This window comes from Pyxicephalus adspersus, chromosome 9, assembly GCF_032062135.1.
Source record: "Pyxicephalus adspersus chromosome 9, UCB_Pads_2.0, whole genome shotgun sequence".
Lineage (NCBI taxonomy): Eukaryota > Metazoa > Chordata > Amphibia > Anura > Pyxicephalidae > Pyxicephalus > Pyxicephalus adspersus.
Genome location: NC_092866.1, coordinates 6,194,734 through 6,212,133, shown reverse-complemented (window position 1 = coordinate 6,212,133; position 17,400 = coordinate 6,194,734). Strand labels below are relative to the sequence as shown.

General features: G+C 39.9%; 1 protein-coding gene across 4 annotated transcripts in view; it reads right to left on the bottom strand.

Annotated features, from left to right (window-relative positions):
- ZNF536 (zinc finger protein 536) overlaps window positions 1-17,400 on the bottom strand; it is a 406,541-nt gene that overhangs the window by 319,071 nt on the left and 70,070 nt on the right. For all 4 annotated transcript variants that reach the window (XM_072422428.1, XM_072422427.1, XM_072422426.1 and 1 more), the window contains exons 2-3: window positions 15,079-15,139; window positions 14,418-14,491 (exon numbers count right to left, since the gene is read on the bottom strand). The gene's annotated coding sequence lies outside the window, so the exon portion shown is untranslated. The remainder of the gene's footprint in view (window positions 1-14,417; window positions 14,492-15,078; window positions 15,140-17,400) is intronic.

Sequence of the window (17,400 nt, the reverse complement as noted above, 5' to 3'; positions counted from 1 at the left end):
CTATAAAAAAGGTGACAGGTCCCCTTAAGGAGTTGACGAATTTAAAATGCAAAATGGACTGAAAAAGTAAACAATGTTATTAACTTGTTCATCTATGAAAACTAGGGGACTACGGGACTATAAGTAGCTTCAGGTACAGGCAGCCATATTTGTTCATTATATGTACAGGCTGCCCTTGCTAGGTCTGCTAGGAATGAATAAACTACTGTGTGCACACAGCGTCATTCCCGCCTGACCAATCCACATGGTCAACACCTCAAATGAATAAACTCCTATGCACCATGCGTCTTTCCAGCCTGGCCAATCCAGAAGACTGAAGACCCAACAACCAGAAGAAGATCTGGTGAAGATAGCGGGACTTGTGATAGAGCAAGGGCAGGTTAATGTAACCTAAAAAATTGTGTTTAGGCAGGTAAGTTTATTTTATTGCAGAAGGGACATCCCTCTCTCTTCTGAAATAAAGGACCTGCCTTGTTGCAGTTTTACGTTATTAAAATTGGAGTGTCCACTACCTTATAATTATTACCCCCTTGGCACTTTCTTGACCCATTTGCCATATTAATTAGCCTGAATATCGATCGCCGGATAGCGGTCACCAATTCAACTGAAGAACGTCATCAGTCACAATAGGGATCGGTGCTGTTTCTACGCCCTACACCCTGATCGCCATTGGGAAGGAAGTTTCCTCAAAGGAATGGAGTTTCTGATTGCTGCAAACAATTGAAAATCGGTGGTTCATGGAAGTATTATGGCACCATGATTCTCCATTTTTAAACCTGCATCGCTATAAAACAAAACCTGTTCTCACCTTTATAAATATAGTGTTATCAAAGAAAAAAGAAAGGTGGATATAATAATAATAATAAGTGGCAAATAATGTAAAGTAATCATTTATTGCACAAAAGGTGTTCTGATCCACTATTTTGAAGGTGTAGCAACTTGGTAAGGTTTAGGACCAATCTTTAGAGTACAATGAATAGAATTTATTATTTATGTCTGTCAATTCTGACACGTTTCGCAAATTTATCATAATAAAACTGATCAGGTTTTTAAAAGGAAAAATAAAAAAAATGAGTTTCACTAAAAGTTCTCCACTTTATTAATATAAATGGGCCATGAGGTTTCAACCGTTGAGATGACTTAGAGGCATAAAGGAATCCTTTAGCCTCCTGTCCTCAAGGTAACCCTGAAAGCATATTATATATCAACCCAATCTTGTAAAATCTTTTCAATGATAGAATTCATTTTTCATTCATATTTCCTATCAATATCTGGGCAGAATGTTGCTTGAAAATTGATCGGGCCAGGCGTCCTCTTCAATAGTTATTGGCTGACCATTGTATTGAAATCAGTACTTTTGGTTTACCATGGATATTTTGATTATATAAAAACGTAAATTTTTTATATCTAATAAGTAGATGGCACATTTGTAGTCGATCACAATGATTGATTTGAATTGATCGTGATATTGATTGTCATATCAGTCGTAAATACCATTAGGCGATAATCACACTAAGCTCCAATCTACTTGAAATTGCTGTTCCTGGAATGCTAAACTGCATCTGACACATTCACCCTATCATGTCCTCATCGCCTTGGCCCATCTATACAATCTTCAGCCTCTTCTCTGTAAATTATTTAAAAAAATGTTCAGTCTATTTCCAGACGCCGGGCCTTTTGCGGTGACAACACGGGATCTTGGAACCGTCCGATCGTCGTCTTCCAGTCTGCTGGCTGCTTCGTAGACTGGAGGGAAAATCATTCCTGCGATATGAAGATTCTCGCATTGTTCGCAGACGTCACGTCTGCGGTGAAATACCTGTCGAGGAGCGATAGACAGGAGGGGAAAAAAATAAAAATGTTCTCACGGCAGCTCTTTTGGCTTCCTCATTGATCCCTGCCAAATATACGTAACTTCTGACCTGCTAAAAGCTTTATGTGCTACTCAAAGCATGCTGATAATAGTATCATGATAAATAGGCAGTGTAATTGTAGTGGCCTCCAATATGTTCACATTTCATGCAGGGGGGTGATTGGTGAAGGACTGAAATACACAGGCGGGAGGATTCCCCAATAAAGAGAACCTGTTTAATGCTGCAAGTCATTCACCTGGAAACTAATGCAAACCAAAACCAGGTGTGTTGATCTCTCACTATGGGACTTGCTACAAAGTTACAATGTTGTAGCCCAATCACTGGGAGGGAGGAGACAGAAGAAATGCTTCTTCCTGTCTGCAGCAGACTGATGGAATCATCCCAGCCTAGGCACAGTCATTAAAACTTAAAGGCTTTTATTGTATATTAAAAGACAGAACCTTTTTTTAAAAAACGAGTCAAAGGTATTGAAAGGTCTTTTTAAAGGAAACCTGTGCTGAATTAAAAAGAAAAGCAGCTGCAATCATGCTACTTATTAAAGTGGGCCTATCACCAAAATGTTTACTTTATATATTATATTATTTTTTAGTTTCTATTTACTTTTTTTACTTTTACTGCCGTGGTGGTAAAGACTGAATGGGAGCACGGAGCTTTCTGGGATACCTACGTCACAAATCCCAGGAGGCTTCAGGCTGCCCGTTCTGAGCATGCCCAGTTTCAGGTATGCGCAGAAGAGGCTTTTCCAGGAATTGGAAAAAAAAAGTCCCGATCTCACGCATGTGCGTAGGAGGAAGAAACTAGGATGGTGCAGGACCAGATGGAGATCAGGTGTGGAGGGATTGGAGGCTTTGTGGGAGTAAAAGTAAGTGGTATTTTTTTATTTTAATGAGAGTTTCAAAATAATTTAACAGGGACTTCTTTAATCAAATTCACCTGATGTCACATTCTAGAGCTCCCCTTTAAGAGTGAAGCAGTAAAGCGTTAAACGAAAAGAAGCAGCCACCGCTGTCACGGGCCCGTCACTGTTTGTAGTTCACAATTCAGTTGCTTTTTTATTTACAGATTCCATTACACCCATAGACTGTTTTGAATGCTAATGTACGCGCTTCAATTAGGGATTGAAAAAAGTGCTATTTTCCATGCTGAGATTTTTCTAGCTAAACGGTAAAGACCTAAAGAGCCTGAAGCTTTTCAGGAAAGACCAGAGATTAAACAAACAGGGCCCAGCGCAGATCTGACAACACGACACTCGCACTTCACAGGGAAATCTCGAAACAAAGCTAGCCCCAAATACTGTTACAAAACGTTTTTTTTGCTAATGGCGAGACTGCTGTTCTGCGGAATGGCAGGGAGATACTGAGCTGATTTCACCGCGATTGTATCCATGCGGACGCGGCGCCGTGTTTTGGAGATGTAGGATGAATTCTCTTGGCTGCAGAAAAGCTTTGGTAATATAATTTTTGGGCTACTGAGAAAAGGCGCCAGTGCACCTTTGACGCAGCCCGGGAATCCATTCTACATATTAGAAACATGGCTATGTGAAAACAGGGTAATTGGGGGAAATATAGCTCAGTATCGCCATACCGCACCGCAGAACTTCCAACCCCAACTTTAGCCAAACTTTTTATAGAAAGTAGAAAAAACATTCTCCTGTCAGTGTTCTCCCAGACCCCTTTAGCCAGGTGGTGCACCTGGCACTTTTCACTTGGCTGTTTTTGGGTGGTTACTAAAAACAAAATATAGGGGCCACCACCCACCTACAGCTTCTTCCCACCCAGTTTAAAAAAATTTCTGGAGGAACACTGGGCTACATCTGCTCACGTCCCACAATGACCTCCAAACTTGTTGACTTTTGGCATATTGGCACCTCGTTTTATAGCTGTCTGCATTGATGAGTCTAAGGACCACAATCCTGGAGTCAAGGCCGGTTATAGAGCACAGCAAACTGCTAAGAACCCCAACCTTCTCCAGGGTTCCAATTGACAAAATGGCACAGTGTGAACTTCATATTTGTTTAGGGCCCCATCTTGTCTAACACCCTCCCTGCTTCGAGCCATCCATGGCAAAGTCCATCATGGTGCTCTGGTGGACACTGGGCTGTTCCTTGGAATTTATAGCTCAGCTTTTTTTAGAGCTCACATCTACCTTCAGCTATAATCTCTCAATCTCTACCTAGGCAAGATGACAACAGTGGATTTGGACTCCAGTAAATAAAACATTTCTTATCCCAATGTCACCAAGAGAGGAAGCAAGAGAGGAATGCCCACAATAAAGACCTGGTAAGAGACTTCTGTGGATCAGACCATTTTTTTTTTAAAAAATGAAATTTTGGCTGAAAAATCCTTTAAGAATTACTTGGTTGTTTCGCAATCTAAACCATGGGGCAAAGGTGACAAAAAAAATGCTTTCTTCTGCCTTTAGCAAAGTATTGGTATCATCTGAACCTAGGCAAAGCCACCAGATTGGGTAAATGGTAGAATATAAAGCTTTTACTGTGGTATATTGCAACATGCCAGGAATTTTTTTATTGTTACTGAGAGGTAAAGTTTAAAGAATTAGGACCCTACTAAGTCACAGCTGTCCCCAAGAGGTATCATTTTACCAACTTGGCATGAATGGCATGGGATTAACGATGAAGTTAAAGAAGGGTCCGCTTTAACCATTTGGGGCCTCCTACCTAGCTAGCAACAGAAGGACTCATCCAAAAACCATCTTGAAGACACCAGCCAGCAACAAACATAAGCGCCTCGTGTTTTTTAAGTCACTTCAAAGAGATACCATTTATTTGTTGTTGATTTTAGAAGATGTTTTTGAGTGAATGCAAAACAGATAATTAATTATGTTGATTGCTGAATTCCGAATCACGTTTTAGCATTACCTGAGAGAGCAAAACAACATCTAGTGCCTAATGTGTTTTCACCCTCAAGTACGAATCACGAGGAGAAAGAAAAAAAAAACGAGTTTGCCAATTGCGAGCCAGCTGATTTCCAAAGAAAAATTAGTACAAAGAAAAACAAAATGAATAAAATCTATGGGAAGAAGAAAAAAAAACTGCATTTAATTACTATTTAAATGAAGTACTGGTAGACAGGTGAAATGAAAACAGAATTACGTCTCATTTCTAATTTGCTTTGCGCTCGTTTCCGAAAGGTAGAGCGTTATTGTTGTTAGGCTCTAATCCTATAACGACAATGCATAATATTTACAATTCCGTCTTGCTCTTATCAAGAAGGATGACCTATATATGTCATTTGAAGGAGAGCGAGAGCCTTGTGAAAGCTGTAATCAACATGCATTTTAAAACAACGGCAATACTGAAATGATACATAGAAAATTTTCATTCCTCGCTTGAAGCTCAAGTTCACCTTTTTTTTTTTTTTTGTTTACTCATTTTATCCCTGTAGCGTATTAGCCGCATGGTCTCCATTTTCTGGGCTTATGTAAAGAGAACCTGTAGGGATGGAAAAAAAAATAAGAGCCTGGGTTCTTCTGGGTGAGATGTAAAAACATGTAATGCACAGGAAAGATTAGATTCCAGACATTTGGATTGGTGATTGGTAAAAAAAAAATGCATTTTGGGAGATTTATGCTTGCACTTCTTCAAGGCTCTCTGTGATTTACGAGGCACTGGTACTCAGCAACAACTTGAAGGCTAAACAAATATTGTCATGTATTTATCCTGTAATGAGGATCTGTCATTGCTGTTGTATCTCCTTGGACAAAGGGACAAGACTTGTCTTCATCCCTCAGTTGGTTTTTTCCCAAACATAAAAGTTTTTGTTCCTAGCATTTAGCTTTAAACCCATTTCCAAAATAGTTTCACACCCTACACTTGACTGATCATCAAGGGCCATGAAGAAGTGGGTCCTAAATGTCTCAAATATGTTGGCTGTATTTATTCTACCAGTCACCAATAATGTCTAGAACCAAACCTTTCCAGTTTCTAACTCTTTCCTTAAAGCATTCCTAATCAGAAGTCACCAATCTAGAGGACCAGCACTTCACCAAAACCTCTCATTTAGGAGCCAAAGATCTTCACATGGTCCCATCCACCATTTATTAAAGAGCTCCCAAACCAGAGTCCTGATGTTCCATCAAAGACAATCTCACACACCACTGCCATAGACACTGACATATTCCTATGAAGGAGCATCTAGGATGAATTGGACAACTGCTAAACCTGAACAGTGTCATGGAGGTGCTGGAGGAGGAAGAAGAGCTTAATGCAAGATGAGCACGACACCATCTAATGAGGATTTTTCCTAAGGTTTGGATCGAGCAATAGATTTGTAATGTGTCCCTACTGAACTGGTATCTCAGTCAAGGTGATGCTCTATTCAGAAAGAAGCAGATGAGGGCATTGTCAGGAGAGGACTGTGGTCTCCTTCAGAGGTGATTAATACCTAAAGGTGGTAAATACGCACAGTACCTAACAATAAAATATATGATAGATTCACGTTAGGACCTGTTTACATAACATCAAATCGGAGAAAAGTTGTAACATTTCATGAACAATACAAATTGAAAACAGCCAAGGTTGAAACACAATTTACAAAATGTAGGCGTACAAAGGAAATGCCAATGGAAGGTAAAGTTACAAACAATGCTCAATTATTCTGAGAAGTTTAAGGGAAGCCATCTTGTTTAGTCATATGACCCTAGTTGGCCTATGTGCTTGTGAGATATGATTCTCATTTTTAGGCTCAAAATGGGCGCAGTTAGGGAATAAGATGAGATATGATAGGTATATTAGCATCTGATGAGTGGAAACATCTGTTGGACTCTTCTAGGTCAGAACATTTTGTCATGTTGTTTGTGTATGTTGCACATTGCTCAATAACATGCTGCGGCCTGTGTAAATGTTTGCATTTTTTTGTGACCATGAAATGGACAACCCATCTAAAAATGATATCTCAATATTTAATAGATACTGAACAGAAAATGCCATAGGTAGTCAATCGGTGACTATTCTATTTTTAGTTCTTGGGTCTGAACTCCCATGTACCCAATATGAAGGCCTACATCAAATCTGAGCTGAGTTTCTAGGGTTACCTGATGTGCCCATTGTAAAGGGTTTCCTCCACCTCTTCACTAAGTTCCAGGGTCTGCATACCTGTTGTGCCCAATATGTGGGGACCCTATCATCTCTACACCCACTATGCCTAATATAAAGAATTCCCACTATATCTTCTTTGAGTTCCTTGCCCTGCAAACTTGATGTGCTCATTATGATATGGAGAATTTAACAGAAGCAGTTGGAACACACTGAGGTTGCAAGAGCAACCAAAACCCCCAGGTAGACAGGAGCCGAGATGGAAATAATGGCAGGCTTTAGGTGGCTCTTTCCCTCAAGCAGCATCCATATTTGGCCTTACTCTTTAAAGGAACTGTCTTCACTGACTATCATTTCAGCACGTAGCATGATGAACTTAACATGGAAAATTGATGACAGGTCCACTTTAACAGCCTTGAATAAAACTCTGCTCAACTCCTCCACTAACAGATATCTCACCAATGTTGGTAAATGTAATGGTTACTGCCTAGAAAATGGCATATAGCTCCTATTGAGCAATACAGACAGTTAATATTACAGGCACGGGGTGCTAATTTTGGTGTGCAGGGTTCAAACTTGATAATTCAGAGATGACAGCTGTTTCACTAACACACAATTCGAGGTAATTCACCAAAGTGTGTCTGCCATTAGCCTTCCAAGCAGCATTCATTTAAATGTCCATTAAGCAGAATTCACATCTATCAAAGTTTAGAGGGTATCCCCCAGGGTGGGGTGGCACGGTCCCAGAGGGAATGTAAATTCTCAGCTGACGTCAATAAATTTCATCCTATATTTGGCAGGAGTTTTGGGTAGAGGTCTGTGGAGGATTCAAAATGCTTTGGCGACATTTACGGGGCTCTAAGTGCTATTGGCAGAAGCCGGATCCCATTAACAGATTCAGTCCCAGAGCTTTTATTACATGGAACGGTTAGAAGCTGCAAACAGGATGGTGTGAACCAGATGTGTGGCTGACTGCCACTGGGACTGGGGGGCAAAACGCCAGTAGGGCACCCATACAATGCTACACAAAGTTATTCAAGGATCTTCTGATCCCTTTGACTTTTCCAAATGTATTCAACTTTAGCCAAACTTGGCAACGGGATGATTTAGAAGGCACCATTAATGTTACACACAAGTGCCACATTTTTCTAAAACCTGCATCATTCAAAGAAATAATTCAAATTCCCCTTTACTCGCTCTCCTTGGCTTCATATTGGCCATGGTGGTATTTTGTAGGCAGGAGTTGATACCCTTGTCAGAATATTTGTTTCCCACTCCTGCCAGGGAGATGTCTCTTCACTTCCTGCCCTGGAGAGGGAACCATAAATGGGGGGAAATCAATTCAAAGTGAATGGAATTACAAATTTAGAGAGTTGTCAGAAGAACAAATGTCCCCATTGGAGAGGTGCCAGTGTACCATAAAGTGTTCAAAAGTGCACATTTTTAGGAGCAATTAACTACCAATTAAAAAAATGATTGATTGAACATCTAAATGTAAAAACCCTTAAACTTCTCTTTATTTTAAACCCCAATTTTGAAATAGTCCAACTGTGACTAGAGGAAAAGAATCTCACTAATAGGGACACTATATGAAAAAAAGTAGGGATGTGGATGGCTTGATCTAAAATGTAAGCTATTTTAGAAAGAGTAGTACTGTGAAGCTGAGTTCAAACAAATCAAAACCAAGAGATAAGTCTTGAGATGTGGTGGCTACATTAGTTTTTTTGTATACAGGGTGAAGCTTTGTCACCCAAGGGCATGACATTTGTTAAAACTACTGTAGTCCATAGTTTGTGGATAGAGCTGGCAACAATGACAGGCAGTGAGTAGAGATTTCTGGCACACAAAGAAAAAAAAATACATTAATAAACCAATTTAACTATTCAAAAATGCAGAAATAAGAGACTTAGAATTTACATTTTTCCTTTAGAAAATGTTTGAATGAACCTTGACTTTCCTTTTATTCTTCATCTGCATGTGCAGACTCACCTTGAGATTAATCAAGTGCGGACAATGTCAATATACTTCCCAGTCCATGGACAATGCGAGTTTTATTTATGGCGCAGGCCAAAAAATAATAAAATATATACTCCAGGTTAATAGATAAATTGATATGCGCATAGAAGACCATAAACAAAACATACTAATATAGGACAGAAAGCTCGATACCAGCTCAATCAGGACATAAATATGGATTTCACAAAACAAATGGACTCTGGATGCGAGGAATCATCGTCTCAGCTCCGCCGTTTCAAAAATAATAAACCAAAGAGGGGGCTGAAATAGATATTCATATAAATGTGCAGAGTCCCGAATTACTAAATACTATTTCATCTGAAAGACGATTGTTGTGTAAAAACAGCCTGTAACCTTCCGAGGCAAAAGAAGAAAAATATCAGGTGATAAATACGACTCCAAATGTCAACAGAAAAACTTCAAAAAATAATATTAAACAGAGTAAAACAGAGCGTAGACCTTATGTGTAGATAAACTGAAAAACACTACTGTAGGTTATATATGAAATACCACCATCCATGTCATAATAGATGAAATTTCAAACTGATCTGTCAGTGGGGGTCCCAGTGCTAACTACAGGAAGCAGAAAATAGGACAAGGGGTGAGCAAACCTTTAATCTGTGTTGGGAATGTTTGAGGGTATCTGGGAGTACTTATAGACCAATTGGATAAACTGATCCAGTTAACGCTCTTGCACTTTGAAGAAAATATGTAACAGGCCTTATGAATCGCTTTCCACATCAACATATCTCATATCTGATCTTTGGACCTCTACTGGATCTTCAGAGCCTATACTAGATCTATGGATTGATCTATGATCCACTTAGTAGGCCTATGGACTCAATACCCGGTCCACGGTCATCTACCAGGACTTCCCCAGATGGTCCCCTTACCAATGTCTATAGTTCTGTTAGTATGTCTATGGTTCCCTTACTAAGTAAATGCCCCCCTTACAAGGTTTATGGTTTCCCAAAACCAGATTTATGGTCCACTTACATGGCCTATGCTTCCCTTACCAGATACATGGGACCCTTACAAGGCCTACAGTCCAAGGACCAGCTATATGTTTCCCCTACCAGCTCTATCTTCTCCATCTACTAACCCCTTACTAAGATTATAGTCTTTGTATAAGGTTTATGTTACCAGGTCTATATTATTCATAACAAGTATAGGGTCTCTGTAGCCGGATTACCGATTCCTTATCAGGATCCTTTACCAATACTAAGGTTCTCGTAGCAGGTATATGGTTCTTATACCAGGCCTATGTTTCTTTATCAGGTATATAATCCCCCTACCAGGTTTATGTATTTATAAGGTGTACTGAATTCTTATCAGGGCTATTGTCTCCATACCATATCTGTGGATCCCTAAGCATGTCTATGTGCCCTTTATTATGTCTATGGACCCATCAGCAGGTCCTTGGGCATTTTAGTAAATGAATGGAACCTCTTAGAAGCTCCCTCTTAAGCTCCCATGGTTCTTTATTTGAAATTATTCTTCCTAAAAAAGATTGCAACAGCAGATTTGATTGGTGTCAGTCCCTATTCTTCGGTCTCTTTTTTTCCCGACATTATCAATTCTTCTACATGACATAAGACTGAATTCCTCTGGACTTTTTGTGCCATTTTAATACCTACTCCAGCCAATACCAATGCCATATATATATATATATATATATATATATATATATATATATATATATCGAGAGAGAGGGAAAGCAATCAGTAGCCTTGAACGTCTCCAATTCCAAGGTCCAGCAGGACCAAATGAACAGTTTTAGGGCTTAATATAACCGATCGACCAGCAATATCAATGCTTTACTTGCTTGGGGGGGATAGCACCAGCATCATGTAGACATTTCTGCTGTCAAACATCTGGAAAAGACTAATGAACCCACTAATGAACCCACGCTGTGACTTGCTAATCGGCATGCATGAAAAATTGGTGAATGCTTAGAGGGGTACATCACAGACCAGTGACAGGGTGGTGGCATGAAAAAATAAGGTTCTTCAACAACGTTATCCTTTAATTATTTAAACGTTCACATCAGGTAAAGTCAGAAAACCCCTTTAACTCTGATACAGCCTCCTACAAGCTTTACGCGAGTGACGGCGAGGGTAAATTTAATTTGTTAACGCAGCAACGGAAGGGGGTAGCAGGGCCTGCAAAACAGTAATCCTGTCTTTCAGCGCAAATGTTATAGGAAGCTATGAATTTGGTGGATGTGAATGGGATGTTGGTACATGTTTTACTAAGGTATTATAATGGCAGCCTATTATTAGATCGCATTAATCATTACTGTGCCAAAGGCACTGACAGGCCCGCTGAATACGATTGAAAGGGTTGTAATGGATATAAATTACCCATTGTGTGATAAAAGGATTTTTTTTTTACTAAGGAGGTGAGAATAAAATAGCAAATTCAAATCTGACTGCGGTATAAAACCCTGGCAAAAAAAAAAAATCAAAAGTATATGAAAAAAAAAAAAAAGAGACAGACTCAGGAAATCCACAGACTGGGGAGGTAAGCAGTTTTTAAACAAGGTGGTCATCGGCCCCCGTGAATTGTGCACTATGCAAAATTAATTTCTGCAACGCATAATGCTATCAGGGCGAAGCAGCAGCGGCGGCGGTGGAATCTATTTAGCGGGGTGACATTCTGTGATGTGACAGCATTAAAAATTCTCTCTCTCCGATTTCCACCGCGACTCTCAGTCCCGGGCGGCCGAGGGTCGACGTATAGATAAATATATACGTCTTCCCTCCCACGGCGTTTGATCGCACCGTCGAGTGCCTCTCTTCATCCAGATTTCAAGCCTAACTGAAACGTCTCAGCGGAACTGACAGCGTTTAGCGGACGTGTTAACTTAGAGGGAGACGCCTGAACCGAGCACGTAATGAGTTTGCTGCTTTGAGATTAACCGCGTGTCAGGTAGGAGGTAATTGTCTGTAAGAGCGAAGTGCTTAAGGAAAAAAAAAAGAGATGTTTTAAAGGGCTTGTCCACTGTGGAATGAATGCTGCTTTGTGATAACCATTCACTATTGTCCACACGGGGCAAAGCGGCAAGTATGCTTTATCGGCTTTGCAGATTTCTCTGACTTCCCTCTCATCTGGTGACACCATAATCCAAGGCAATGTTTCCCAACCAGGGTTCTGTGGATCCCTAGGTATCCTCCAAAGGTTGCTAGGGGTTCCTTGATCAATGAGCAATTTGCACCTCTCAGGTGAGTTTAACCTGGCACCCAGGATCCTTTTGGCTATCTGTAAGGTTGACATTCTTCCCAATGTCCACTATGCCAATGTACTGTGAGCTGTGGGTATAGTAATTATAGCCATGGTTCCCCAAGACCTGCAAGGTATTTCAAGGGTTTCCCCGTGTTAAAAAAGAAAGGCTCATATAAAGTGAGTGGAAAGTCTATTTTATGGTAAGAAAAGTCCAACACAGGATCTTTATCTTACCCACCCTACCAAACAATAGGAAAACCAAAAGTTTTGGCTTTTGACACAAAGTTTTGACACATACTTAGACTTCGGACACATAACCCACCATCCTCCTTCCCTACTTTATACATGATTTTCCCTGCAGTCCAGCAGCATCTTCATGATGATGTGTCCCTCGGCAGGAGGGTGTAAATAACAAGCTGGGTTCACAGGAAATGGGCAATTTGCCCAATGAGGACTGCCAATGTTGGATGGAGAAGGAAGCCAGAGGGAGTGTGGAGAGTGTAGAATTAGAACTTTTTTACAACATTGGAAGGGGGCAAAAAATAAAATATCTTAACTTTGCCAAGGAAATAGTCTCTATTCTAGTCTATCAACCTTACTGACTCCATCCATGTCATTGATGTACCAGCACCTGAAACATACACAGGCATTCACTATGTGCAATATTATGACCAATATTACGATTGATTTCACTAGATACTTGTGATCGACTATGTACTTCATTTATAAAACAGGGAATCAGACATTCCCTCCAACATTCCATGATGGAAATCTTACAGGGCTACGTGTTTCAATGCAGTAATAGATTCCCACCAGGAAATGTTTGAGGGAATGTCAGATTCACAGTTTTAAAAAGAGAGTTCTATGAGTATTCAATGTTCCCTCCACTACTACGATATTTTAACTGAGCTATGATTGCTTTCATCATTATATCTTATTGAAATATCAATCGTAACTCAAAAAGTGGCTTCAGTTCCATAGGATGCTTGACCAATGATGGTGAACCAATAAAAGACTCACTCAAACAATTTTTGCTTGATATTGTACCCATAGATCAATCACAAATGTTTTGTTTCCAGGCTTTCATCTAATCATTCACTTAGCATTTTCCAAGGTTTACAGTGATGCCAGGCCTCCGGTGGTGACCACTAAGCCACATTGCCGGCCATCAATCCCAATACCAATGGCAATGCCAAGTACCATTCCAATAATGCCGGCCACCAATTCCTGAAAAGGAGAAGAGAGCAGTGCAGGCTTTTCACACAAAGGAATTTTGTGGAGAGGTGTGTATTGAGGTGTACAGGATGGCTCCAGCTGCACAGTCTTCTACAGGCTGAAGTGTAGACAGATGGATAAGCGAGCTGCCAGCAAGGATGAAGATGCTGCGAGCTGAAAGAAGGATTTTATACTGAAGGGGATTAGCCAGGAAATAAAGTATCATTGAGATGTTTCATAGGAAAACAGCTGAATAGGCCAAACAAGTGCAATACAAAAAAAAAAAAAAAGAATCTGCTGCAGAAGCAATAATATGAGGGTGTTACTAATTATTACAGGTAATGCAAAAGCACAAAATAGATATAAAAAATTATGCTATTCAATGGTAAGATTACACACTGCATTAGGGTTTTTTGATATTCATGTCAAGTCGTGGCATCAACTACCAAGGAGGACGCAGAAAACAACGAGAGGAGTCATGTTGGCCAATCATCGCCCATAATCACCTTGTGATTAATCAATACGCATAGGGAACAATGATGTGCATAATTTACTATTAAATAAGCTCCATTGGTAGTACAAATCTGTGCTGGGTGTGTTGCTCATTGAAATAAATGGAAAAGCATCAAATGCATAAATGCATGCTTTAATTTTTATTACAATAAATGCATGTTGTAGTTTCGGCTTTACAAGGGCCATGGTATTTCCCATCAACTGCCATAAGGTGACCCATGTATTCACTCATGTTGTAACTTATCAGCTACCAATGGGTTACATGATCTCACGTTCACTTTCCCTTTCCTTGGGTCACATGATCTCTTGCCATGTGTATATAATCAGGTGACCTGCCATGAACCGGCCCCTAGTAACAGGTCACCACCACTCATCAGCTACTACTTGGTGCTAGGTATGTGAAAAAAAAAAAACAGTTCATGACAATTTTAGGAAGGATTCTGTTAAGAGAACTAAAATAAATCAATTCTTTTCATTCATCAAATGATAAACCACATTTAGAAATAACATATTAAACTCACCCAATGGTGTATGAATACACAGAATCACAAATTTAGTTCAGTTTGGCTGGGTGCAGGGATTGCCAACATTCATACTGTGGGAGAGATGGGAAAGGCATATTAATACTGGTAATGGATGGAGAAAAATGTGAATTACTATCATTAGGTTTTTCTGTTTCTAAAAATGATCAACCAATCTGAAGACTCCAAAAGGGATCATGTTCAATAAAATGCATGAATAAAATGACAGGTTTACTTTACTGGAGAATTATTCCGGAAGAGTGACAAGTTATTTGGATAACCCACCCTGCTTACGCACTGCCTTCCCAACCTTGAAATGACAGGTTCCCTTTACTGAACAATTATTCCGGAAGAGTGACAAGTTATTTGGATCACCAGCCCCCATCCTGCTTACGCACTGCCTTCCCAACCAAGCCCTGAATAATCCTTCATACAGACTATGCACCTGTATAAAAAGGGGCTGAGAACACTGCTATTGAACAGTGTATGACTAGCAATAATCTCCCTTACCTTTAAATCAGATCAAGACATGATAAGGGATCTTTAGTCCTATTCTCCTTAAAAAAATGTTCATATTTTGTTCATTGTATACATCACGGTGTGTTGTGGTAGTTAACAACCATAAATCATAACTGTTATTGCAAAGGTTCTGCACACTCACCTGGACCTCTAAATTCACCACTGGTAGATCGATGGACCAATAGACAGCACTTTGACCGGTTCTAGAAAAGAAAAATCATCATACATGAGTAAATTGTGATAATGATCACACAATGGTTTACAAATAAGTGCTACATAAGTAAAAACAAAACATTTTAGTTCCCTTTACCCATGAAATAATAAAGAACCAATATATTATTGAGCACTGTAAATGAGAGACCCTGTCTCCAGGACAATCATTTCATCAGCAATATTCCCATGATATGTGAATCCCATGATAAAATGGATGACACCCTTTGAGTTCCTTCCCCTTTCCTAAATCTCCCACTCTTAATGAGTACACAATGCTAGGAAAACAATTAGAATTATACTAACTTATCCTCATCTTCCACATCCCTGGTTGGGACGTCACCCTCATAAAATCTACAAAGAAGACACTCCATTGCATTGCAAGAGCATTAGAATTTGGCTGCTGCATGTTCCACAGGAATCTTTACAGAAGGATGGTGATCTCATCCATACCTAGGTTTTTCAGATGGAAGACCAGGAAAATGGAATTCTAACCCTTTTTTTTAGGTATATCTTTCTCCTACTAAAGGTTGGTGAGTTAGTAAAAAAAAAAGAAGGGACTCAAAGACCTTCAGGTTTAGGTCCACTTCATGGGGTGCCATATTATTAATATATTGTTTCGGCTTTGAAGATACTTTTATATTCCCCGTTTGCCTTCCTATTTTGCCTTTGCTCCTTCCTTTCCTTTCTCCCTTACGTCTTTTCCCGCTGAATCAACCAAAACCAACACAGCCAATTACTGATATAATTTTTTTAATTCCTCACAAATCAGGATCCAGTTGACATCTTTCTGTCCTAAATTTTGAAGGAACCACCAACACCTCAATGGCCAATGTTGTTTTAGCTTTGTTTAGTGGCTTTAGGACAGAAAAAAATTAAAAAGCTTCCCAAAGCAGTAAGGAGTGCTTGTTAGACAGCAAATTATTCCACTCCCATCCTGGAAGTCATACCGCAACCATCATGTCAGGACTGAATAAGACTTCGGAGCCCTCCCCGTTGCAGCCTGTCTTCCCTCTGTGACTGCACATCCCCTGGACAGGATGGGCATTTCATTCTTCATTGGACATAACTAGTTCTTGAAGCTATTTTAATTGACTTATAAAACATTCATAAAACATCCATCGTTTCTTAGCATCCGGTCGTAGCCAGTCAAAACTGCTATTTATATAGCTAGGATTATTCAAATATTCTACTGGTTTAAAGATCACTGTGGACATCTAGCAAATAGGTCCTTGCAATGTCTAAATATGTCTTATGAAACCTTTGGGGAAAAAGAGATGGAGCTAAGGATATGAAAAAGGGTGCATAGAAGATAGATAGATAGATAGATAGATAGATAGATAGATAGATAGATATTGGAATTATCGTAACTGCTCCATTGCCAACATATAGACCTTAAAAATATGCCCCCATGTCTATATGTCCATGCCCCTTCCTCACTCCATGCCCCCCTTCCCCAATCCTATGTCTTTCTAACCTGCCCCTGGCTATTGGCTGATACCTTCTGATTGGTTGGCATACACGAAACAGACACTTCCTCTATGAAGCCCGCCATGCTTGGTGCTTTGCTGAGCACACTAGACAGGTTAAAGCGTCATCTTCCCTGGGCCATTCCAATTAACGCCACTTGTGCTAACGATACAGAAACTCCATTTTCCAGCCCAAAATCAAGCGTGAACTCGCTGGCAATCACCGGCGACAGAGGCTGTGTGAACTCCTCTCGGCTGCCTGATTATGCAAAACTAAATAGACCTAAATAGACCCCAGCCTTCTGCAAATTATGTACCCTCTTCTGCGAATTATGATGAAGCCTGTAATTTCATCGCAATGAGGAGGTTATTAATCCTCATCCTTGCGGACAATGATGTGAGAAACTGAGGAGGTTTCACAATCGAATCCATTTAAAATCAAATAAAAAAGAAAGAGAAAAAGAAAAAAAAAAACCTACCGTTCTTACTGAACAAACACACATAGGTCTGATGGAAGGAAGGGGACAATGGTATGATTACAACTTTCCAAGGGAGGGACAAAAAATTAACTTGTTCCAAATTCTGATGAAAAAAACGATTTGGATTAGTTGGGACCACACAGGGGAAGACGTCGGTTACAGAAAGACTTCCTTGCCCGGCTGTAAGAATGATTTTGTCTGGATGTCGATCATATGCACAGAAATACCCAAATGGGTACTTCTAGCCCAGTCAGTCTAATTTGCCGCGTCTTGCAGTATCGTGTTAAATAACTCAACCCCCTAATT